General features: G+C 40.8%; 1 protein-coding gene across 2 annotated transcripts in view; it reads right to left on the reverse strand.

Moving 5' to 3' along the window:
- Positions 1-27,337, reverse strand: part of carhsp1 (calcium regulated heat stable protein 1) — a 76,986-nt gene that overhangs the window by 25,029 nt on the left and 24,620 nt on the right. The window contains exon 2 of one of the 2 annotated variants that reach the window (XM_072269517.1): positions 25,520-25,604. The exons of the other annotated variant lie outside the window; for it this stretch is intronic. The gene's annotated coding sequence lies outside the window, so the exon portion shown is untranslated. The remainder of the gene's footprint in view (positions 1-25,519; positions 25,605-27,337) is intronic. 2 annotated transcript variants of the gene reach the window in all.

The raw sequence follows: 27,337 nt of genomic DNA on the forward strand, positions 1-27,337 counted from the left end.
AAATGCTATCGCCATTTTGAAGTCACTGTCTGATCATCAACATGTATTCACAGCTTCTCAGTAATCACAGAATCAAAAGCCAGAAGCTTGCTGACTAACAACACTGTGGAAGCAGTTTCACCACATGATTCACCCAGTCCATCCTAGCGTGCTGACAAAAGGTCACTTGTTTGATGCTTTTCATTTTTCCTATGACAATTATAAAGAGAAATAAACTCTGGCATTAATTGCAATTACGATAAATTACTCTTTTTACAAAAACAGCACACAGGAAATGTAAGAGCATATTGGATATAATTTCATCAATGATATCTTGCAATTACATAGTACCATGAGGACTAAAAAATATTCACAAACTGCTTCATAGAAGCATTAACCAATAAAGGAGAATAGGAGAGCTCACTAAAAATGTGGTCCAAAAATTAGATTTAATTAGAAGGTAAGAAAAGCAAGGTGGTTTCAGGAAGGGAATTCGAGAAACTATAATCTGGTAAATGTTGAATCTAATGTATAATCTGAAATGTTAGGCAGGACCTCATCCTGAAGCATCAACTGTTTATTCATTTCCATCGATGCTGCCTTGCCAGCTTAGCTCCTCCAGTATTTGGTTGGTGCTGCCCTAGATTTCCAGCATCTGCAGAATCTCCAGCATTCTAAAATGTTAACACCATTTCTCTCCACAGGAAAGATCACCTGACCTAATGGAAGTTTCTAATATATTTATGAGCAACGCACAAAATGCTGGAGGAACTCACCTGGTCAGGCAGCATCTCTGGAGGGAAATGAACAGTTGACAGTTTTGGTCAAGAACTTTCTTCAGGACTCACATTTCATTCCAGATTCCCACACCTGCAGTCTTTCTTGTGTCCAATATATTTGCAATCACATACAACAGCTTAGATGCAATTGGCATTATAGTTTTAAAAAATTCTTTCATAGCAACTGCTAACCTCAAATGGACCTCAAGTAGCAAGTTCTCTTTTCAAATCACTACTCTTAAGGACCAAAAGAACAGCAGGTGCAAGGGAGCTTAGATTTTGATCTTATAACATTGAAAGAACAGGGATATTCCCATATTACATTAGGCTGGTGATTACATGGACAGAAAACATTTCTATTCCCAAATGTTTGCTTTTACACAACGGAAGACAATTGATCAGAGAGATTCTTTAAAGACACTATGATAAGTTGCTAGTATACAACTAAAGATCATGTTACAATCGCAATACCCCATGGTGCTGGCAATGAATGTTTAAAATGATACTAATTAAGAAAGGTGTTTTATTCTTAAGTGTCCAGAGCTTAAGAACTGTTGGAAACTGTTGTCATCCATTTGAGTGCAAGGGATTCAATTACATGCCAAGTGTGTTTTTCTTTTCACTGATGCTGCCCAGCCTACTGAACATTTCCAGCATTTTCTGTTTTTATTTCAGATTCCATTTTAATCCTGACTGAGCCCTTTCTGACACTTGGGTGATTCAGATGTGAATTACCACTTGCCAACCACATCAACATAAATGATGACTCCATGCATTTGGATACAACACCAAACACCTCCACTTCTGAGCTCGTGATTAGGTAATTAATACTTAAAATGGTTGAGCCCAAAACATCCCACTAATTCCTGAAGCCTAGGGGCGACAGCATTATAGCCTTCAAAATCCTCAACCATTTTCGTTTGTGGCTGATACAAAACTTCATTCCATGAAGAAATTTCAGCTTGATCCTCACTACCAGCAACAGGGCTCCATTATGTCGCACATTTTAAAAATACAGTCTCAATACCTTTGACAGTAGTTCTTACCACAACTCAGGAAGCCTCTGCACCACCCAGCCTGCGACGACTCAGTCTAACACACCATCATAAGTGTGCTCGGCGCTGTTTTCCCAATTCTGGTAAGTGATACTACACTGTACGTACATTATTTCTACTTTATATAGGCTGTGTATTTTTACGTGTTATTTGGTAGATTTGGCAGCTTTATAGTTTAAAGGTTACTGGAGAGCGCGTTTATGCCAACAGCGCTTGCGTGAGATTTTCCGCCGAGAGCGCTTGCGTGAGATTTTCGCTACGGAGATCTGTGCAGGCCATCGTTGTAGAGAAGTATTTCTACTTTATATAGGCTGTGTATTTATCATATCATTCCTGCTTTTACTATATGTTACTGTTATTTTAGGTTTTATGTGTAATTTGGCATGATTTGGCAGGTTATTTTTGGGTCTGCGAACGCTCACAAAATTTTCCCATATAAATAAATGGTAATTGCTTCTTCGCTTTACGACATTTCGGCTTACGAACCATTTCATAGGAACGCTCTACCTTCGTGTGGCGGGGAAAACCTGTAATACATTTATCCTGCTTTAGAGATAGGATACCCAGGAGAGAAGTAAATAGGTCACGTTTTACCTGCAATTAATTACTGCGCTTTAAGTGTTTTTCTTAAAAAAAGAAAAATTGTTTAATCATTAAAATTGATTTCTGAATGCTTGGGAATCTCAAGACACTTGCCAAGATAAAATAGGTCTGATAACACTGACAGACTTGACAGGTGTAGGAGTGGGCTTCACTGACAGCGGCAGCAGCAGACGGCCTACATGGAGTTAGGCCCTGCACTGCAAACAGCATTAGCCAAGTGGCAGAAGTCAAGATCCCAGGTACAGGTAGTCAATGACTTAAAATTCTTTGGTGCTATCATTAGAGGATCCGTCCTAGGACCAACACAAGTGCCAACACAAAGAAAGCACGACAACACCTCTACTGTCTTGGATGTTTGGTATGTCATCTAAAACTATGGCAAATTTTTATACATGCATAGTGGAGAGCATACTCATTAGTTGCATCATGACCTAGTATGGAAACACCAAGACCTTTGAACAGAAAAGCCTACAAAATGCAGTGGAGACAGATCAATCCATCACAGGAAAGGCCCTCCCCATCATTGAGCACAGCTACTAGGAGCTCTGCCACAAGAAAGCAGCGTTCATCATCCCTCCATCTAGGCCACATTCTCTTCTTGCTGCTGGTGGTACAGGAGCCTTAAGTCCCATGTTGCCAGGTTCAGGAACAGTTATTATCTATCAATCAGCGTGGATAACTTCATTCACCTCAACACTGGACTGATCCCATAACCTATAGACTCACTTTCAAGGACTCTATAACTCGTGCACAGTGTAATTTATTTATTTATTTTATTTGCACATATCTTGTTCTCTTCTGTTATGTTTTGTTTAAGAAAGACAAACTTGCGTGGGTAAAAGCACTAGAACTATTTCATTTACAGATTTACAGAATGGCTTCAGTTTGACAACATCTTACTCGGAGCACTCTAGCCTGCCAAGAGCATGTGTGACCCATTCAACAATGTCACTTCCAGTTCTGGGTGAACTGCCTGCTGGGATCTGAAGTATACACATAATAACACATCATCCTCTTTAAAGACAACAAACACCATAGCATGTCCACATAAAACTGCAAGACACAATGATTTCCATCAAACATATTTACATTAACTTCAAATGTAATAAGCAAATACAGTCCTTTATACACACATCCACTCTCAGTCCATCTCTGAGGTGGCTTACTGGTCCCTTTTGGACTGCTACATGTTTCCACATATGTCTTGCTTTCACTTACTGCGTAAATACCAGTGTCTTTTTAAAAAAGATCCTATGTGTTCACCTCTGTTCTTGTTCTTGCTGTATGACCATAATTCACTCCATATGCCTCATAATGGAGCCCTGAACTACATCCATGGGATCAGCAAGTCTTTCCACAACTTTCCAATTGATTGTCACAATTCACAGAGATCCTTCTGTTAGCTGTGATTCAGAGATAGCAACTATTTCTACAGGGGCACAATTGGGAGCATCCTGACTGGTTGCATCACTGCCTGGTATGGGACCTGTATTTCCCTCAATCGCAGGATTCTGCAGACAGCCCAGCGCATCTGCAGATGTGAACTTCCCACTATTCAGGACATTTACAAAGACAGGTGTGTAAAAAGGATCACTGAGGACCCAGTCACCTTAACCACAAACTGTTCCAGCTGCTATCATCTGGGAAGCGGTACCACAGCATAAAAGCCAGGATCAATAGACTCCGGGACAGCTTCTTCCACCAGGCCATCAGACTACTTATGCTGACACAACTGCATTTCTGTTATATTGACTATCCTGTTGTACATACTATTTATTATAAACTACTATGAAATTGCACATTGCACATTTAGATGGAGATGTAACGTAAAGATTTTTACTCCTCATGTCTCTGAAGGATATAAGGAATAAAGTCAATTCAATTCAATTCCTCCTGTTGGTTTGAGTTGAATTGTTTCTGTTGTTCTAACCTTGGGTCTTGCGTGGTCTCCCCATCTTCCCTTTATTTTTCCTCTTCAACATCAGAGAGAATCACTGAGATAGTTTTGATTTCCAGTCTTTAACTGGAAGTCAATGAGAGACAGATTTTGAGCCAAAACTGCATGATGTGGCAGCAGGCCTGATGATTTCTTCATCATGATTACTCTGTTCCGCACAGGCATCCTGACTATCATGCTGGTGTAGCTGGTACATATGTCTGTGAAAGGTGGAGCTCTTGTGCTTCTCTTGCATAACCTCTCTGAATTTCTCATGCATGCTGTTATGAGTTTCTCAAGTTACATCAGGTAAGCATCTGAGCCCCTCAAAGACATCTGGGTACTCTTTATTGAGTGTTGCCTGGTCACCTTTGGTCTGTGAAGCCACTACGAAAACACTTTCCACCCAGGTTGAGCCTTTCACATGCAGTCAGACCTAATTTTGGCTGTATGCACTTTTCAACAATCAGTAGCTGTGTTTTTAGGTGCTGTCCCTTGTGCTTGAAGGTCACTATACAGCCTCCTTATCATGGAATGTTCCCTATACTGGATGTTCCCTTAACTTCACTGGGTAAATCTTAATCTTTACTTTGAGAGTCTTATAATCATCGATGGATAACAGATTCAACTAGGCTCCATTGTCAAGTTTTGAATGGAATTACTGTCTCATTCATTCACTGGAACAATCCATTCTATCTTACCAGCACCAGCAATCTGCAGAAAATCTACAAATGCTTCCTCCATTTCCTCAGCAACCATGTGCACCTCTCTCTTGGTAGCCCCAGCTTTGCAGCACCTTACAAAATGATTTTTCTTCCCACAATTATTACAGGACTTTCCACAAGCAGGACACTTCTCTGGGATGTGCCTAGCTCCACATTTGCTCCTTTTACTGTATGAGCCTACCTCTTTGCTAGGCAGCTGCTTTAGGAAATACCTTGTTTCTGCCCTGTGCAACTCTTTAGCTTGTGCTCGTGTGGTCTCCACTGCTCTACACAAATCCACAGCCTTTCCCAGTGCAAATCTTTTTCACGGAGTAGGCGTTTTCTAAGCTCATTATCCAAGATTCCACAAACTATTTTGTCTCTGATGAGTGGGTCTCTCAAATCTCTGAATTCAAAGGACTTACTCAGTATGTGAAGTTCAGCTAAGTATTGGCCAAAACTGACACCTTGTTTTTGTTCACAGAAGAACTTGTATCTCTCAAACATGACGTTTTTACTTGGGACAAAATACTCCCCAAATTTTGTCATCAGTTTCCAATGTCAAGGCTGTCTTATCAATTTGAAAGTTGTTGTAGATTCCGAAGCATCTTTACCAATCACATGTAGAAAGATGGATGCTTTCTTTTTTTCTTCCGTGCCTCTGCCTCTACTCGCTGCTAATTTTTTTTATTGAATCATTGTTTGAAGCATTTCCAATGATCAGCTAGATTGCTGGTAAACTGCATAGTTGTGGGAGGACTTGGGTTATCCATTGAGGGGATTTTTAGGCTCTCACTTCAATTTCTTGGTGAACTTCGAGACAGTGTGCTCTCTTGCTGGCAGCTTCTCTCCGTCAGAACCAAGTGCCTCTTTCTTAGATGCTCACGGTCTTCAGTTACACTTCATATTTAGACTTTATGCCGACTTCTGACACCATGCTATGTTTGTTCTGCAGGCACAGCAAAGTTAAGATGGTGTTAAGCTTGCATCTTTGGAAACAGCTCTATTTCCATCTTTAATATCTTTATTTTTCCCTTTCAGGATACTTTTGCAGAACCTGACCTGGAGTAACATGCTGACTTCCATTCTTCCATACTGGCCGTTGTTCGGCACGCCAAGAGTTTGGCCTGAGAGTCCGGCTTGGATTTGGAAGCCTAAGATCTTGGGGCTCTGGAGACGGGTGGATTGAGGGTCAGTGTCACAGCAGGAGACCCATGCGTCGTTGGGGAGTCAGAAAATCTACTGCTGTGTGCCCAAAGACCCGGGATCTTTGCAATCTTTGGGAACAGAGCTCGGAAAAAGCAACATAACGGACTTTTAACATCATAAACCAGCGAGTTGTTTGTTTTGTCTCCCCGCTCACTGAGAAAATGGAGACACCTCCTTCTCCCTTATTAGGGAGAGAAAGAACCTGTGGTATGCCGGATGCTGGGTGAAACGTGAGGTCTCTGGGGTAAATGCAAGTCTGTGTCTTTGCTATTGCTTTGCTCACGCTTGAGTGCTCGGTAGCGGTACCAATGCTTGCTTCTTTTTGCCAGTGGGGGTGGGGGGGAAGGGAGATTGTTGCTCGCTGCTGCTTACGTGCAGAAGGGAGGGGAGCTGGGGGGGTACTTTGGGTTTCTTACATTTAACTGTCGTTCATTCTTTGGGGCATTTCTCTGTTTTCATGGATGTTTGCGAAGAAAACGCAATTCAGAATGTATATTGTATACATTTCTCCAACATTAAATTGGATCTTTTAACCTTTGAAGAAAAACTTGCATGGGTAAAAGCACTACAAATATTTTATTTACAGATTTGCAAAATGGCTTCAGCTTGACCACATTTTACTCTGGACACTCTAACCCATCAAGTGCATTCAACAATATCACTTCCAGTTCTGGGTGAACCACCTGCACTGCACACTGGGAACTGAAGTTCTTTATTATGTACACACATAACAACACATTTTCCACATTAGTTGCTCATCAGCCTTTGTGTGTAGTTTTTCCACTGATTCTATTGTATTTCGCTGTTCTACTGTGAATGCCTGCAGGAAAAAGAATCTCAAGGTAGTGTACAGTGACATATATTTACTTTGATGACAAATTTACTTTGAACTTTGTTTTGCCATTGTGCTAAAAGCCAACTCTACCTATACACAGTTTAACTAATTCTATCAATTTGCAGATTTACAGACAGGTCACACGAAAAAGCAACAGAGGAAATGCTGCGGAAAATCAGCAGGTCAGGCAGCAATTGAGTGAAACAGACAGTTGATGTTCCTGTCTGGACTCAAAATGTCAACTGTTCTCCTCCCTCCACAGATGCTGCCTGGCTCACTGAACCCTTCCAGCATCTTGTGTTTGCACCAGATTCCAGCAGTCTTCAAAAAGTATTACGTCTGTTAACCGTGCAGATACAGGACCATTAAAATTGAATGTGACCACTGCTGTCATATTCTACTTGATAAAATAAGGCTGTTTCCTAGGTGATTCCCAGATTTGCCACACTTTAAGTATCTTCACAGAAACCACTCAAAACTAGTGCAAATAAGAATCATGCAGTTTCCATGAGATTCTCTGAGATCTTCAGTTGATTCAAGTCTGATTCCAGGAGAAAAATGCATAAATTGATTTTTCCATTCATATTCAAATTGTTACTGCTTGAAGTAATGCTTACAAGGGCAGGCTAAAGAAAGAATGCCTAGCTGATAGAGCATGTACCTTAGACTAACAACTTGACACCCTTCCTGCTCTCTACTCCCACACCTGATGCCCTGCTCCTTGCCATCAAACTTCCAACTGTGTTTGAGACGAAAAAAAGAACTTAAAAAACACCCACCCTCATTAAATCAGGTAGTCATAACCATTAGGGGTAAAAAAAATGACTGAGCATTTGCCATACTATTTTTATGCTTCAAACACTTTTCTGACAAAATGTCACTGATAATAAATGCAGCAGATGGGTAGCTCAAATTTACTGTCAGTTGTTTCAAGGAAGATTTTGCTTCAGAACCATTACATTTCCTCATGTCTTGAAGTTCCTGTAAAAATCTAAAACAGCACCTACCAAACGTGACAGGAATTGGACATGCTAGAGGCAGGAAACGTGTTCCCGATGTTGGGGGAGTCCAGAACCAGAAGACACAGTTTAAGAATAATGAGTAGACCATTTAGAACGGAGTTGAGGAAAAACTTTTTCACACAGAGGGTTGTGGTTCTGTGGAATGCTCTGCCTCAGAAGGCAGTGGAGGCCAATTCTCTGGATTCTTTCAAGGAAGAGTTAGATAGAGCTCTTAAAGATAGCGGAGTCAAGGGATATGGGGAGGAGGCAGGAAAAGGGTACTGATTGTGGATGATCAGCCATGATCACACTGAATGGTGGTGCTGGCTCAAAGGGCTGAATGGCCCTACTCCTGCACCTATTGTCTATTGTGACCTCTACCACCGAGCAGGACAAGAGATGCTGGTCCAGGGATCACCATTCCTCTGAGTCACCCAACATATCGACTTGGAAATATATACAGGTCTTCCCTCATGGGTGCACCTTCACCTAAAGATGAGCATTTAATCACTGCATTCTCACAATTAGGAATGGGCAAGGTTGACAAGAATCATTACCTTCAGTTCTTAAGAATGGAAGTCAAGACATGTCAACTTTTATTTTTTGAAAGATAACAAGAGAAACATTTAGAAGCAATGCTACAAGAGAAAAGGCTGCATAACTGCACAATTGCCATGTGATTACAACATCCCTTCCATTATAAAACTTTGATACAGAGCGCAATCAGCTCATTTACAGCTCAATCACCATGCGCTCATCCATACTCCTGATTATTTAGTTACTTGCCCACTTTGTAGTTTGACAACTCAGTTTCCAGACCACTGATTTTCACAGGGGTGCATGACCCTTAAGTAGCTTGCAGGTTGGTAACAAGAAACTCTGACCCTTTAAATAAACACCAGCCTACAAACAGGAGAATGTATTACTGGATCACGTGGCTGAACTATTTCATCAAATTGGATTCCTTGCAAAAATGTGTGAAAGCATCTGCTCCAGGCAAATGCTTTTCTTATAAAGCTAGTGTGGCATAGGTTTAACTATGAAATAATTCAACAAATGAACCATCCACTAGATTCAACATGATAACTAATTGTACCAGCCAAACAAATTTATGGATGACATCCTCTGCTCCTTCATGTTTTTTTTTTTAATTTTAGTTGCAGCTACAGTTTTGACACCTGTACTGCTCCAGGTGTGGAAACAGGATTCTTATTTCATTGGTTATTCTGCATGGGTGCAGTGAAATCCAACAGGTATTTTTGGGAATGGTCACAGAAATGATAACTCTGGAGTATGCAGAATCCGGACGAGGCTCTCTCGATTATTTCTTGGGCAAGGTTAGAGTTTGCATTCACATAACTACAAGCACATTTTATTTAACACCTCGTTATTGCTTGCACTTTCACTCCTCTCACGCACCTATGCCTCTACTTCTTCAACAGCCTAATGGAAACTGGCATATCCCTGTGTGTTGTAAAGGGTTAATCTTTATGCTTGTCAAATGTCAGAATCAGAATCAGGTTTATTATCACCGGCATGTGACATGAAATTTGTTAACTTAGCAGCAGCAGTTTAATGCAATACATAATCTAACAGGGAGAGAAAACAAATGATAAATAAAATAAAACCTAAAAAATAAACAAGTAAATCAATTACGTATATTGAATAGATTTTGTAAAAATGTACAAAAACAGAAATACTGCATATTAAAAAAAGTGAGGTAGTGTCCAAAGCTTCAATGTCCAATTAGGAATAGGCTGGCAGAGGGGAAGAAGCTGTTCCTGAATCGCTGAGTGTGTGCCTTCAGGCTTCTGTACTTCCTACTGGATGCTAACAGTGAGAAAAGGGCATGCCCTGGGTGCTGGAGGTCCTTAATAATGGATGCTGCCTTTCTGAGAAACCGCCCTGTGAAGATGTTCTGGGTACTTTGTAGATGAGTGCCCAAGATGGAGCTGACTAGATTTACAACCTTCTGCAGCTTTTTTCGGTCCTGTGCAGTAGCCCTTCCATCCCACAGTGATGCAGCCTGTCAGAATGCTCTCCAGGGTAAATTACAAAAGTCCTTGAGTGTCTTTGTTGACATGCTAAAAAGAAACATAGAAAATCTACAGCACAATACAGGCCCTTCGGCCCACAAAGTTGTGCTGAATACGTCCCTACCTTAGAAATTACTAGGCTTACCATAGCCCTCTATTTTTCTAAGCTTCATGTACCTACCCAAAAGTCTCTTAAAAGACCCTATCGTATCCACCTCCACCACCATTGCCAGCAGCCCATTCCACGCACTCACCACTCTCTGCGTAAAAAACTTACCCCACACATCTCCTCTGTGCCTGCTCCCCAGCACCTTAAACCTGTGTCCTCTTGTGGTAACCATTTCAGCCCTGGGAAAAAGCCTCTGACTATCCACACAATCAATGCCTCTCATCATCTTATACACCTTTATCAGGTCACCTCTCATCCTTCGTTGCTCCAAGGAGAAAAGGCCAAGTTCACTCAAGCTATTCTCATAAGGCATGCTCCCCAATCCAGGCAACATCCTTGTAAATCTCCTCTGCACCCTTTCTATGGTTTCCACATCCTTCCTGTAGTGAGGCGACCAGAACTGAGCACAGTACTCCAAGTGGGGTCTGACCAGGGTCCTATATAGCTTCAACATTACCTCTCGGCTCCTAAATTCAATTCCACAACTGATGAATGCCAATACACCGTATGTCTTCTTAACCACAGAGTCAACCTGCACAGCTGCATTGAGCGTCCTATGGTCCTGGAGCCCAAGATCCCCCTGATCCTCCACACTGCCAAGAGTCTTACCATTAATACTATATTCTGCCATCATATTTGACCTACCAATGTCAACCACTTCACACTTAACTGGGTTGAACTCCATCTGACACTTCTCAGCCCAGTTTTGCATCCTATCAATGTCCCGTTGTAACCTCTGACAGCCCTCCACACTATCCACAACACCTCCAACCTTTGTGACATCAGTAAACTTACTAACCCATCCCTCCACTTCCTCATCCAGGTCATTTATAAAAATCACGAAGAGTAAGGGTCCCAGAACAGATCCCTGAGGCACACCACTGGTCACCGACCTCTATGCAGAATATAACCCGTCAGCAACCGCTCCTTGCCTTCTGTGGGCAAGCCAGTTCTGGATCCACAAAGCAATGTCCCCTTGGACCCCATGCCTCCTTCCTTTCTCAATAAGCCTTGCATGGGGTACCTTATCAAATGCTTTGCTGAAATCCATATACATCTACTGCTCTTCCTTCATCAATATGTTTAGTCACATCCTCAAAAAATTCAATCAGGCTCATAAAGTACAACCTGCCCTTGACAAAGCCATGCTGACTATTCCTAATCATACTATACCTCTCCAAATGTTCATAAATCTTGCCTCTCAGGATCTTCTCCATCAATTTACCAACCACTGAAGTAAGACTCACTGGTCTATAATTTCATGGGCTATCTCTACTCCCTTTCTTGAATAAAGGAATGACATCCGCAACCCTCCAATCCTCCGGAACCTCTCCTGTCCCCATTGATGATGCAAAGATCATCACCAGAGGCTCAGCAATCTCCTCCCTCACCTGCCACATTACCCTGGGGTACATCTCATCCGGTCCTGGCTACTTATCCAACTTGGATGCTTTCCAAAAGCTCCAGCACATCCTCTTTCTTAATATCTACATGCTCAAGCTTTTCAGTCTGCTGCAAGTCATCACTACAATCACCAAGATTCTTTTCCTTAGTGAATACTGAAGTAAAGTATTCATTAAGTGGCTCTGCTATTTTCTCCAGATCCATACACACTTCCCCACCGTCACAACTGATAGAGCCTATTCTTTCACGTCTTATCGTCTTGCTCTTCACATACTTATAGAATGCCTTGGGGTTTTCCTTATTCCTGCCCACTCGGGCCTTCTCATGGCTCCTTCTGGCTCTCCTAATTTCCTTAAGCTCCTTCCTGTTAGCCTTAAAATCTTCTAGGTCTCTAACATTACCTAGCTCTCTGAACCTTTTGTAAGCTTTGCTTTTATAGTTTTCATAGTTTGCATATTGTTGTTTGATTGTTTGTGGTTTTTGTATTGCTATATTTATGCTCTATTTTTGGTTGGTGCAGCTGTAACGAAACCCAATTTCCCTCGGGATCAATAAAGTATGTCTGTCTGTCTGGCTGTCTGTTTTCTTCTTGACTAGATTTCTTAACAGCTTTTGTACACCACGGTTCCTGTACCCTACCATAACTTCCCTGTCTCACTGGAATGTACCTACGTACATTGGAATGTACCTAACTCCACACAAATATCCCCTGAATATTTGCTACATTTCTTCCATACTTTTCCCTGAGAACATCTGTTCCCAATTTAAGCTTCCAATTTCCTGCCTGATTTCCTCATAATTCCCTTACTCCAGTAAACGCTTTTCTAACTTGTCCGTTCCTATCTCTCTCCAATGCTATTGTAAAGGAGACAGTATTATGATCACTATCTCCAAAATGCTCTCCCACTGAGAGATCTGACACCTGACCAGGTTCATTTCCCAATACAAGATCAAGTACAGCGTCTCCTCTTGTAGGCTTATCTACTTATTGTGTCAAGAAACCTCCTGAACACACCTAACAAACTCCACCCTATCTAAACCCCTTGCTCTAGACAGATGCCAGTCGACATTTGGGAAATTAAAATCTCCCATCACGACAACTCTATTAGTATTACACCTTTCCAGGATCTGTTTCCCTATCTGCTCCTCGATATCCCTATTACTATTGGGTGGTATATAAAATAACACCAAGTAGAGTTATTGACCCCTTCCTGTTCCTAACTTCCACCCATTTAGACTCCATAGACAATCCCTCCATGATGTTTACCTTTCCTGCAGCCGTGACACTATCTCTGATCAACAGTGCAACGCCCCCACCTCTTTTGCCCCCCTCCCTGTCCTTTCTGAAATATCTAAAACCCAGCACTTGAAGTAACCATTCCTGTCCCTGAGCCATCCAAATCTCTGTAATGGCCACTACATCATAGCTTCATGTACTGATCCACGCTCTAAGCTCAGCCGCTTTGTTCACAATACTTCTTCCGTTAAAATAGACACATCTCAAACCGTTGGTCTGAGTGCGTCCCATCTCTATCACCTGCCTATCCTCCCTCACACACACACAGTCTCCAAGCTTTCTCTATTTGTGAGCCAACCGCTTCTTCCCCAGTCTCTTCAGTTCAGTTCCCACCCTCCAACAATTCTAATTTAAACTCACCCCAGTAGACTTAGCAAACCTCCCCACCAGGATGTTGGTCCCCATGGGATTCAAGTGCAACCAGTCCTTTTTGTACAGGCCACACCTGCCCCAAAAGTGGTCCCAATGATCCAGAAATCTGAATCCCTGCCCCCACTCCAATCCCTGAGCCACGCATTTATCCTCCATCTCATTCTATTCCTATACTCACTGTCGCGTGGCACAGGCAATAATCCCGAGATTACTACCTTTGGAGTCCTGCTTCTTAATTTCCTTCCTAACTCCCTGTAGTCCGTTTTCAGGACCTCTTCCCTTTTCCTACCTATGTCATTGGTACCAGTATGTACCACGACCTCTGGCTGTTCTCCCTCCCACTGCAGGATATCTTGGACGTGATCTGAAACATCCCAGACCCTGGCACCTGGGAGGCAAACTACTATCTGAGTTTCTTTCCTGCGTCCACAGAATCGCCTGTCTGACCCCCTAACTATAGAGTCCCCTATCACTACTGCCTTTCTCTTCCTTTCCCTACCCTTCTGAGCCACAGGGCCGAACTCTGTGCCAGAGTCACAGCCACTATTGCTTCCCCCAGGTAGGCTGTCTCCCCCCACCCCATCAGTACTCAAACAGGAATACTTATTGTCCAGGGGGCCTGCCACAGGTGTACTCTCTAGTACCTGACTCTATCCCTTCCCTCTCCTGACTGTTACCCACTTGTCTGTCTCCCATGGCCCCGGTGTGACCACCTGCCTGTAACTCCTTTCTATCACCTCGTCACTCTCCCTAACCAGACGAAGGTCATCGAGCTGCATCTCCAGTTCCCTAACTCGGTCCCTTAGGAGCTGCAGCTCCACACACCGGGTGCAGATATAGCCGTATGGGAGGCTGGGAGACTCCAGGACCTCCCACATCCGACACCGAGCACAGAAAACGAGTCTCACACACATACTTTATTTCCGCAATTAACACAGGTAAACCTACCTCACCTTGTTACCACCTAAGCCCGTTAAGCCAAAGCCCTATCACTCTGCTACCTCTCACTCTGCTGCCCGCTGGATATAATGGTCTTCTTTTTAAAGTTTTCCCGCTCTGCTGGCTGACATCATGCGCCTACGCAGTCTTGCCTCTCTTTTAGTCTGAGTAGTAAAATGCTTTCGCTCCGGAAATCCCTAGCCATTCCACTCGCAGCCTTCTTGCTCCAAATCTAAAACCGCTGAAGATTCCTTGCCTTTTTAAATTTTTCCCACTCTACTGGCTGACATCATGTGCCTGCGCAGTTTTGCCTCTCTTTTACTCCGAGTAGTAAAATGCCTTCACTGCGGAAATCCTCAGCCGTTCCACTCACAGCCTTCTTGCTCCGAATCTCTTCAAACTCCTAATAAAGTATAGCCGCTGTCTTGCCTTCTTTATGACTACGTCAATATGTTGGGACCAGGTTAGATCCTCAGAGACCTTGATACCCAGGAACTTGAAGCTGCTCACTCCCTCCACTTCTGATCCCTCAATGATTGGTACGTGTCCCTTCATCTTACCCTTCCTGAAGTCCGCAATCAGCTCTTTCATCTTACTGACATTGAGTACCAGGTTGTTGCTATGGCACCATTCCACTAGTTGGCATATCTCACTCCTATATGCCCTCTCATCACCACCTGAGATTCTACCAACAATGGTTGTATCGTCAGCAAATTTGTACATGGTAGTTGAGCTATGCCTAGCCACACAGTCATGTGTATATAGAGAGTAGAGCAGTGGGCTAGGCACACACCCCTGAGGTGCACCAGTGTTGATCGTCAGCAAGGAGGATATGTTATCACCAATCCGTACAGACTGTGATCTTGCGGTTAGGAAGTCAAGGATCCAATTGCAGAGGGAGGTACAGAGGCCCAGGTTCTGCAACTTCTCAATCAGGAATGATGGTATTAAATGCTGAGCTATAGTCAATGAACAGCATCCTGACATAGGTGTTTGTGTTGTCTAGGTGGTCTAAAGCCATGTGGAGAGCCATTGAGATTGTGTCTGCTGTTGACCTATTGTGGCGATAGGCAAATTGCAACGGCTCACCGTCACTGGACTTGAATGTAACACAACTGGCTGCAGGAGCTATGGGAATGCAGCACGAGAATGCAGTGCTGTGGGAACAGCCATGCGAACAGGAAAGTCAGGTGAACACATAGTTGGGACTCATGAGGAGTGCTGACAAGTGATGATTGGCTCTGATTCAGTGGTTTGAGATGGTGCTAATGTATTGGCCTACTTACTGCAGCATTTCATACCAGTGGAGAGGGTATAAATGTAGAGCGGTTAGAGGACTGTGGAGTAGTTATTTAAGGCCTCACCGACGGGCTCGTCGTGAACAGCGCTGCAGCTCGAGAGGGAGGTGTGCTGCAGTGAGAGGGGCCCATGCACGACTAGATAAGTATTTTCATGCTTGCTCTGTTCTGTCCTAATAAATGCAGTTTTGTATTTCTTAATAGGTAATTGGAGTGTGCGTCTTTCTGCCTCATCGAGTCAGATCCAAGTAGCTACTGTTTTAACAAAACATTTTGGTAAGCTTGCTAAAGGTTATGGCAGGTGCAATAGAAAGCAGAATGTCTGCAAAAGTGTTTAGAAGTAGGAGTAAGAGTAAAACAGCAACACTGGGCAGTTTCTCAGGCAGAGAAGATCCAGCATTTTGTGGGAACACTTGAATATTAGTGATAACATAGTCCCCGCCTAACAATGATACTGAGACTACTATATCAGGTATCTTCGAAATAGACCCCTTTCCAATGGGGTACCGACCAGCAAGCTACCTTTGAAATTGTCGAAAATGTGACTCACAAAGAAGGCTGAGCTCAGCGCTCTTCTGTAGTCAAATGGAAATGGTATATAGCAAATTGGGCAAAGAAAGGCCCCAATGAGGTGAGCCACCCCCACGAGCAAGTTATGGTCCTACCCGTCGATGACCACAGCACCTCTCATGAGGTTGCAGACCTCAACTCCTAACCTGTACAATGGGACGAAGGATATGACCTAACCCCTGGAGGAGGAACAGCATGAGTGGTTCACCGGTGGCAGAGTGGAAAACAGTGGTGGGGGGCTACTGCCCTCCACCTTGCAACGGGGAGAAGTGGTAACAGCAGAGGGGGAGGGAAGATCCAGTCAGCTGGCAGAACTCTGGCCGTAATCCTGTCCCGAGGCGACCGGGCTCCAATATACACCGACCTCTGGGCCGTGGCGAAAGGGACGGTTGTATAGATATCCCACTGGCATGGGCAAAATTGGGGGATACATGGACAGCACCTTTGGGTGCAATCCTGTTGGGAAAATGTATGGGATGACACGCAATGGCAGCAGTTCACTGTCTACAATGTAGATGCCCACACTACTCGTGACATGGAGCAGAAAGCACACTACATAGCTGCTAATAGAGCTGCTCAGATAACGACAGCCAGAGGAGGAAGATTGGGGTTGTTTGGGCCTGTAGGCACATCAGAAGAGTGGGCATCGAGGGGTGGAAGGACTAAAGAAATGCTCAAGGGGTGACATGTGATGAAGCCAAAACAGTAGAGGCAAATTGCCAAAGAATACATATTTTATCAAAAGGAGAGGTAGGTAGGCAGAGGGATTGGGGTGACCCTGTTGGTAAAAAAAAATGAGATCAAAATCCTTCGAAAGAGGTGACATAGGATCTGAAGATGTGGAAGCCTTGTGGGTAGAGTTAAGAAACTGCAAGGATAAAAAGACCCTGAAAGGAGTTATATACAAGCTCTGAACAGTAGCCAGGATGTGGGATATAAATTACAAAGGGAAATAGAAATAGCCATATTAAAAAACACATTATGATAATCACAGGGGACTTTAATATGCAGGTGGATTGGAAAATCATGTTGGTGCTGGATCCCAGCACAGGGATCTTGAATACGTATGAGATGGCTTGTTAAGGCAGCTTGTGGTGGAACCTACTAGGGGAATAACAAGGTACCTCACAATATACCATGTTATGATGTTATTCTCTACTCTCTGTAGCTGTTACACTTCATTCTGCATCCTGCTATTGTCTTACCTTGTTCTGCCTTGCTCTGTAATTAATCTGTATGAACAATATGTAAGACAAGCTTTTAACTTTACCTCAGTACATGTGATGATAATAATAGAAATAACAACATAAGGGCTACACAGCAATAGCTTCGTAAATCTTCAAAAAGTCACAATACCAAACACCACTAAAATAGTCTGAAGTCCCTAGCAATTGACAAATGAGCATGCTTGGCTATGCCTACCTGCTTGAGCGGAGAAAAAAATGTTTTAAATTTTAATAACAACAACAGCAAAGCAATTCTGATTTCAGATGATCAACATCCCTCAGACAAAAAGGGATTGGACATTACTCCACAAGTATTCTGACAGTCGTGTACAGCATTCTGAAGGAATCAAGAACCCTCCCTGGAGTTGACGTTAATTGTTGCCAAAGTAAAATAAAATCAGCGGGTAACAAATGATCAGATTTGTCAGGGAAGGTATTTGAGATTTTTTTTTGTATTAATTTTAAGAAAGAAATCAAGCTCTTTCTATGCAGTAACTATGTATGTTTGGCTGATATAAATCACTACTTTGAGTGTATATTGAAGTTTATGGATAACTGAATTTTAATTGAAAGCTCACATTCAGTACCTCACCCTGAAGAGCTTTCAAGTAAAAGAAAATGATCGTTTATTTAAAGAACATTCAAAAAAATGGCAAACTAACAAAAATGACAAAAGAGAATATACACCATCTGACCTTTAGGACTATAGCTCCAAAACATCAGTCTGATGTAATACATCTCACCTTACCACTCATTCTCTCCCTCTTCACTTACATCAAAATGGACCTTCAAGTAAGGATCTCCTTACTCAAGGAGAAAAAGGAAAGTCCATTCTTTGGAATGCAGGGGAGTTCTCAGTCTGAGCCTGAACAAAAACACAGGAGGTCACATCCTTCTTCACAATAACAGATGTCCACAAATAAATTCATCACAATAAGAACACTATGTCATTGCACAACCAAGATCAATAACAAACCATTTTCCAGGAGCCAGCATGCTCCCCATCTCCCAAAATGAACTTTTCCTCTGAGTCAGCACAGAGCACGTGCCACCACAAACAGGCACCTTTTTGAAGTCACCCCACCCATCAGTCAGGTCCCCTCCCTGAAACTGGAAACAACAACAGAATCAGAATCAGATTTATTATCACCGGCATGTGACGTGAAATTTATTACTTAGCAGCAGCAGTTCAATGCAATACATAATCTAGCAGAGAGAAAAATAAATAAATAAAATAATAATAATAGACAAGTAAATCAATTACGTATATTGAATAGATTTTTTAAAATGTGTAAAAACAGAAATACTGTATATTTTTTTTTAAAAAGTGAGATAGTGTCCAAAGATTCAATGTCCATTTAGGAATCGGATGGCAGAGGGGAAGAAGCAGTTCCTGAATCACTGAGTGTATGCCTTCAGGCTTCTGTACCTCCTAAGTGATGGTAACAGTAAGAAAAGGGCATGCTCTGAGTGCTGGAGGTCCTTAATACAGTAATGGATGCTGCCTTTCTGAGACATCACTCCCTGAAGATGTCCTGGGTACTTAGTAGGCCGGTACCAAGATGGAGCTGACTAGATTTACAAACTTCTGCAGCTTCTTTTGGTCCTGTGCAGTAGCCCCTCCATACCAGACAGTGATGCAGCCAGTCAGAATGTTCTCTACGGTACAACTATAGAAGCTTTTGAGTGTATTTGTTGGCATGCCAAATCTCTTCAAACTACAAACAGGACTCGTCAGAGAAAGCCACTGTCATGGAGCATGCAAATACAAAGGAAAGTGTCCATGCTGCGCTTTAGCCTAGCATATGCACCCAATAAGCATAACATCAACATTGCCAAGCAGGGATAATGAGAATTACTGGGGTGGGGGGGGGTGCAGAAGAGAAAGAAAGTACTTGTGGCAGACCTGCTCTGCCACAGACAAACTATCATTCAGGAAAGATAGTATAATATTATATCAATCCTCCTTGATCTTGAGTTAACATACAATCATCTATAATTACATGCTAATCCATACAAGCTTTCCAGCCTTACAGTGCAGGTTTTGACTTGCAGATGACTTTGCTTATGAGATATGACATAGTGGAAAAAAGTTGGAATCATTATCTGGAATCATTACCAAGAGTAAATATAAACCACATACCATATGTGTTTAATGTTTACATTTAAAATTAATGGAAACAGACAATCATTAAAATAAATACTGACCAAAAATAATGGAAGCTATGATTAGCAGTAAAAGAAAAATAGTAACAGAAAATTGAGGGAATGTCTGTGCGCCCAAATTCAAAGTACAGCGGATTCCAGTTAAATGGGCCATTTGTTAATCGGGGCAGCCACTTATTTGGGCCAACTCTTAAAAGAAAAAAACTACATTGAGAAAATAGCTGGAACTCCCTTCGCTTATTTGGGATACTATACCACTTGTGGCACGAGCCTGTTGCTAAACAGTTTCTAACAAGCGTCAGTCATGTGCACTGTGTGGTCATTAGATACTTTACAGTGCTTGGAATGAACAGTTTTTAAATGGCTTCAGTTGTGTGTGTTTGTTTTCAAAAACCAGTGACTTTTGTCACTGATAGCTGACAGGAAATGCAGTAAGACAACTCAGAACTGTTTTGCTCACTGAGTTTTCAAGCATCCAGGTTTGCAATGCAAGAAATGGTTGGGAGTGAAAATGAAATGATTTCATTGCTTCAACAGATTAGAAACTATAGGGAATATGAGGTTCTGACAATCTTGAATGTGACAATGAAAGTGAGCAATTGGAGGATGCAATTGTCAAAAGGATTGTATGAAGGTAGTTCATTATCTACATTATGTGTCTGAGCTAATTTTGTTCATATACAGTCAATCAAAAGTACACTGAATGAATTCTTCTATCGATAACTATAAGGAACTAATAGTTTTATAGTACTGTAGTATTATTGATAATGCATTATATTTAAATGTACAAGTTGTTATTTGGTTAAATGTTAGTTTGTCTTTTTTTTTTAGAATACCTTTTTAACTACTTCCATGAAACTTTGGCTAATTGGAGCAGCAGCTTAATTAGGCCAAATGTGCTGGTCCTGTTATGTCCCAAGTCCACTGTATTGAAAATAAAGAGTAAGGAATCCAACTGAATGTTAGAGATTGCACTATAAGCTCACAGATGACAATGATTAGTTGGTAGATCAAACTACAACAAAGTATTACTCATAAATTAAATAGTTCTATGATAGACGTTGCATTATCTGCATTAACTGTATCAAATATATTATATTTGCTTGCAATACATCCATGGTAGCAGTTTTTCAATTCCAAACACTGTCAGCAATGGGATTGTGAAGTCCTACAAACCAATTCCTCAGTACTTGTGGTGGGAGGACCATACACTGTGCCTTTCACACAGGGCTTTGAGACAGTGTGTGTCTGAGCAGGTACTCCCGGACTTGAGGTACCAGTCGACGGCATTTGTTTCCAGACATCTCACATAGGAGCACCAACAAACCACAGGAAGACTTTAGTGTGGCACTCAAGAGTTGATGTTACGTCAGCAGTACAGTATATTGCAAAACAAAGAGGTTTGAAAAGCACAAGAAATGGCAGCTGTAGACCATGTTTCCTTTTGCAATTCTGCCATATAAGATGGTCACAGCATGCTAGCTCATGCATGCTTCCATCTGACTTGTATTTCAACTTCCAATGCACAGATATCTCCTTTGACCTTTCTTATGCCCTTTTTGGAAATGTGTCCTCTCGTTTATATTGCTTATCTTTCTACCAAAATGTAACCTTTCCAATAATAAATTTCATTTGCCAATAAGCTGCCTATTCTACCAGCCTGAGCTGCTGACAGTTTACTCCACCTGCCAATTTGCATTATTTCATGTTCTTTACACTTAAGTTTAAAACATTAACACACAGACAGTCCCCAGTTATGCAAAGACTCTTTTCATGAGAATTGTTCACAAGTCAAAAACAATATGTCTGAAAACCAAGATATTGCATTCTGATATCTGGACAGGAAGACAAAAATACTTTAGCAACAAATTTCATTCGAAATATAATTGAAAATAATGATTATAAATTCTTTAATTGAATGCCCATTTAAAAATATCCTCCTTAACTGTATTGGTGAATTTAGCCTATTGACCAAGTCTGACTCCAGTTGAATGTTTGAATTAAGAAACTATATAGAAGATGTTTTTGATTGTTTTATCTGGGGTAGAAATATTAAATTATTTCCTTATGATGTGATGCTATTTCCAGTTCTCTTATCTATGTGGAGTAATAAAGATATGGAATAAGAGCATCCTCAGGCCAAGTCATTGGATGATTTAAGGCAGAAATTGATAGGTTATTGGTTTGGTAAAGGAGTTAAAGGTTACAGGGTGAAGGTGGGTCAATGGGGTTAAAAATAAAAATTGGCCAGGATTGAATGGTGAAGGAGACTCGATAGACCAGATAGCCTATTTCTGCTCCAATGTCTTATGGTCTCAAATTTCCACACGCAATTACTCTGTTATTTGCATTCTAGTGGGTCATTGAGAAAGGAAGAAGTCACTTGATTTCTGGTTTGAGAGAAAAAAGTTTAACACCCTTTATATGTTGTAGTATATATTCCCCAAAAGGATGAACAGCAGCTAAATTTATTTTTGACATGGGAGAACTTACAGAAAATGTACCTCCTCAAGTCAGATCTTCAGCAGCCTAGAGTTTGCTTGTATATAAGGAAAAGCAGTATTTATCCCTGGAGAACTCTACCGTACACTTCCTTCCCATCTGAAAAACATCTCACTATGCTGTTTTCTGTAACCTAGATAATTCTCTTCCTTTGTTGCTGCAGTCCCTTTTATTTCACGGCCTTTGTTCCTGATGACTTTTAGAAAAACTACAGACTACTTCTACAGGATCTCCCTCAAAAACCTCTATTACATTATTAAAAAGTGCGTAAGACATGTTCTGCCTTTAACAAACCTATGCTGGCATTTTCTAGGCAAGTAAACTATGTAGAGAAGCTAGAAAATACTCAGTGCTCACAAGAGTCTATAGTGGGGTAAACAAAGGAGGAAATGGGGGAAAACAATTAATCCATTCAGTATCTTGACTTCTTAATTAGCATAATGAAAAGCAGAGAAAATAGACATGGACAACAGGGCAGAGAGTATTAATACAGAACCTTTAGACTTAATTGCAAATGCAGTGTGTGCACACCATACACAAAAAATAGAATTAATTAGCTACTTAAATTGCATTGGGGGGTGTTCAGCTCTTAATAATTCATATAAGAAAACTGTACACACAACTCCATTCAAATCAAAGTAGATTATTCATCACTGCTGACCTTCCAACATTTCAATCATTCTCAGCATCATGACTAAAACTGATCATGCCACATTTCAACACATTATATCCATTCACATCCTAATTCTAGAATTTTCCTTTATACTCTTTGCCCTTCAATCACAGTAGACAAAAAGAGCTTTGTGTTATCTTAACAATAGTGACTGTTTCAAAAGGCAATATTTCAATGTGACAAGGATTGCATAAAAAGATAAGCATTATTAAAACAGTAAATCACTGTCATGGTGAGTAATCACTGAATGCTGCTAGAAAATATTTTCCAAGGCCAGGTACAATCTATCCATCTAGAAGGAACCAGTCATTAACCATGATAGGTATGAGTTATTAAAGAAAATTTTCACTGTATTTTATTAATTACCAGGTCTGGTGTTGCTTTGGTAGAACATTAGAAAATGTCTATAACAAAATTAGAATGGACCATCAATTCTTAGATAAGCCTCAACTTATCTCTCTATTTTGAATGCATAAGCAATTTTTCAACTTTATCATGTAGCCAGGTATGAGTAGTATAGCGCTGAAGTGAAAAAAGTGGGCAGATCATGCTTAGTGATTTCTTAAACAGGAATGTCATTAGCAGCAATAGGTATCTCACCAATTGATCCATAAGCACAGAATTTGGTGGGTAGTGAAAAAAGAGGGGAAAAAAGCAATTCTTAATGTTTAATATCAGTTTTTTTTAATTCACTCACATTATTCTGAAATATGCTGGTGCTCAGATCATCAAATTCAAATCCAACTTTATATAAAATGTGTTGCACGCAACAAAAGTTCAGGATTTGACTGGCTAGATTGAAGGAGAAAACAAAACCTTCATCCTTTCCTTGACCTCAAATGTTCTCTTTCCACAGCCACTGCCCAACCTGCTAAATGTTCCAGCGTTTTCCTGTTTTAATTTCATGATCTCCAGATCGGCAGATTTTTGATTTATGATTAAGATTAGATAAACAGAATAATTTTGTACACATTTTTATTCATTATGAAATGACCAAGAATGATTTTCTTCCTGTTTGGGAGTTCACCGTATACAAATAGATTTACATATAACAGTGAATACAAAATTCTTCATGAGCTACAAAATGCTTTGGGGCATTCAAAGACAGTGAATGATACAATAAAATTACAAGGGTCTCTGTATTTCAGGAAACAGATACATTTTTACGTCTAATCAATTTATTCATTAGCTATAGATTCAATAAACTTTGACCTTAAAGCTCCAAATACGAGAATTTATTTTCTGCCACCACTCTAAGAAACCCTTGACATTCAATGACTTTGCAGAATAGTTTTTGTTCTTCCTGACTATTTCAGAATGAAGACTTACTTTATGGTTCACCTACACTTTTTCCAACTAATCTATGTGAGATTCCAATTATTGTGTGCCAGCATCATTTGAACATCCACCACTAAAGACAGAAAAATGCATTGCATATATAGAGGACAGCCAGTTGTGCCTGTACCAGGCAAAGAACAAGGCATTTGGGTATTCCTGCATTCTAACTACAATCCATAGACTCCACTTTTGAAATCCTGTGACCTGTCATCCAGTATTTGTTAACTGTAATGGCAATGTTGCCGCCAACACTTTTCCAGCATTAGGATGAATTAAAATCTCTCTACTTTCCAAACCATCTAGAAATTGGAAACACACGAGATCCTGCAGATCAAAGTTGCTGGTGAACACAGCAGGCCGGGCAGCATCTCTAGGAAGAGGTACAGTCGACGTTTCAGGCCGAGACCCTTCGACGGTCCTGATGAAGGGTCTCGGCCTGAAACGTCGACTGTACCTCTTCCTAGAGGTGCTGCCCGGCCTGCTGTGTTCACCAGCAACCTTGATGTGTGTTGCTTGAATTTCCAGCATCTGCAGAATTCCTCGTGTTTGCGTTTTTAGATCCTGCAGATGCTGGAAATCCAAAGTAACACACACAAAATGCTGGAGGAACTCAGCAGGCCAGGCAGCATCTATGAAAATGAATAAATAGTCAACGTTTCAGGTTGAGACCCCTCATCTAGAAATTAGCTTAATTCTAATTCCCCTACTTACTGATCTCTCTTTGTAGATGATTCCTTACCACTTGGCCTGAAAAGCCACTCATAATTTTACACACCTACAATTAAAGGTTATCTCAGGCTGCTTAGCTACCAATATTTACCAACATCCATAAACTAATAATTTGGGAACAGCTTCTCTCCAACTGTGACAAGACTGCTGAACGGATCCTGACCCGGACCTGGGCCATACCCTCCAAATATCCGGACCTTCCTCTCGGTTTTTTTTTGCACTACCTTACTTTCTATTTTTCTATTTTCTATTTATGATTTATAATTTGAATTTTTAATATTTACTATCGATTTGTAATCCAGGGAGCGGGAAGTGCAGAATCAAATATCGCTGTGATGATTGTACGTTCTAGTATCAATTGTTTGGCGGCAATAAAGTATAAAGTAAATAACTCCTCCAAATCATTATAGTTCTCCAGCCTCAATAGATTCTTGTCAGTCCCTGGGAGGTTGTTAGCACATCCTTCATATGGTGATGTAACAAAAATAGTAGCAGTGATCCAGCTGTTCGCTAACCAATGGTTTGCACAATTCTGGCAAGATCTCTGATTCTTGTACACTATGGCTTGCAAAGAATGTCAAATTTTCACCTTGTTCGACAATGATATTGTCTCCTTGTCCTGCTATCTTCATGCAACTGTGAACATGATTTCTAAAATCCTATTTGGTATCCATCTTTGTCCTTTCTTACCATATTTACCTTCATCAAACACAATATCCCATTTTTCCAGCTCTAAGTCCATTGGCCACCACTCTGCTCACCTCTGCCGTCCACTGCTTTTCTCCTGCAGCAAAGAAATTTATTGCCAAAATTTCATTTTGTCTGAACCTGGCAATCTATCCTGTTTTTAAAAAATCTTGGTTCTTTTCATTTTGAACATACACTTGTCTGCTACCTTCACACTGAACTTTTTCATCTCCAATTAGACCTTTACAATTCTCCCTTTCACATTTTTATAAACATCATGGCATTCCTCAATCTCACCTGCCAATGCTTCTTCTGTGCACTACTCTGTATTATTAAATTCTAAGTTTACCTCCACACCTTTGCTACTTTAAGATTCTACAGTATTGAGCTCCTCCTTGGACACCTCACCTGTTGCACACCTGCCCTTCCCCAGTCCTCTCTTATTTTGTTTGCCCTCAACAACCTATGGCTTCTAGATTTAAGAAATTATTTCCATACACATAACCATTACATCACTCTTAATAATTTCTAAAAACAAAAAATGTTAATTTATTTACTTGTTTGAAAGACTCCAATTTTTCTAACCACGGCTTACTTGCAAGCAGCTGTTTTCAGCTACCTTTGCTAACACTCCTTATAGTACCCACGTCCATCGATCGAAGTAATTACGGAGTTTTAATTGGACACATTTTTGCCACGATCCAACTGGGAAACAAATACCACCATATCCTAGTCTGAGCATGCATAAAGAAACATTAATAATATTTCTAATAATGGTGCAGGTGGAAACCAAAAGGGGTGAAAATTATGAAACCCTCCCAGAATACCAAGGACACTCAACAAGTGGAAAGGAATGGAATAGACTACACTAAGCCATTGCTCCACTCTAATCATTTTTAAAAACAAAGTTGGTCATTTATTCAATTCTTTGAAAGGCTCCTACTTTTCTAACAATGATTTACAATCATTTACACAGATTTACTGAACGGGAACAACATTAAGCATCATATAAGTCACTTAGAAATAAACTGAAGCTACCCCAGCTGCCTTTTCCCACCCATTACATTTTTCAGGCTTTACAATTAAAATATTACTTCATGTTAATTTATTCAATCAAACTCTTTAATCATCTTATCTAAATTAGATTTATTTTTAATCTTCTATTTTGAAATCTGGTGTATGCAATTTAACATCATCTGCTCTGCGGCCCCAAAATTAATGGACTTACCCTAAGATTTAGAAATGACCTTAGTATTCTGGTGGGGATCCAATCAATGATCTGTCCAGTTATAACTTAATTTGCACCCATTTATATTCCAACCTGGTGTTAAGTATTAATAACCTAAAGACCTTTATAATCATGTTTTGTTCCTACTTGATGGTTTCCAGAGATTTCTGCATTTGAATCTCCCATGCTCTATGTCTGTCAGTTAGGAAATACTCTGATTCATCTTTCTTTAGTTACAAAAATGAAAAGGTGACTTCATACTTCAAGTGTTTACCTTACTTCCTTAATATTACTTTGCTGTATTTTGCTCTACTTGCTCTGCCATTAAACTTGGAGTGGACAGAAAAATAAACAGATGAACCTCTACTCCTTCAGCCATGTCATTTATAACCATGGTGAAACAGTAAAATTCTCATCCTTGGGGCCTCCCACTCATTATTTTGAATGCATCATTATTACAAAGAAATAGAATATCCAGGTCCCTAGAGAGTAAAGTTGTTTTTAAAATAAGCTTGAGAAAGGTTATCAATTTCCATTCTTGGCTTTAACTGCAGCTTCCTCAACTAAATAAATACATATAAATTTTTAGTTTGGAGTGCAAG

Source organism: Mobula birostris, chromosome 9, assembly GCF_030028105.1.
Source record: "Mobula birostris isolate sMobBir1 chromosome 9, sMobBir1.hap1, whole genome shotgun sequence".
Taxonomy (NCBI): domain Eukaryota; kingdom Metazoa; phylum Chordata; class Chondrichthyes; order Myliobatiformes; family Myliobatidae; genus Mobula; species Mobula birostris.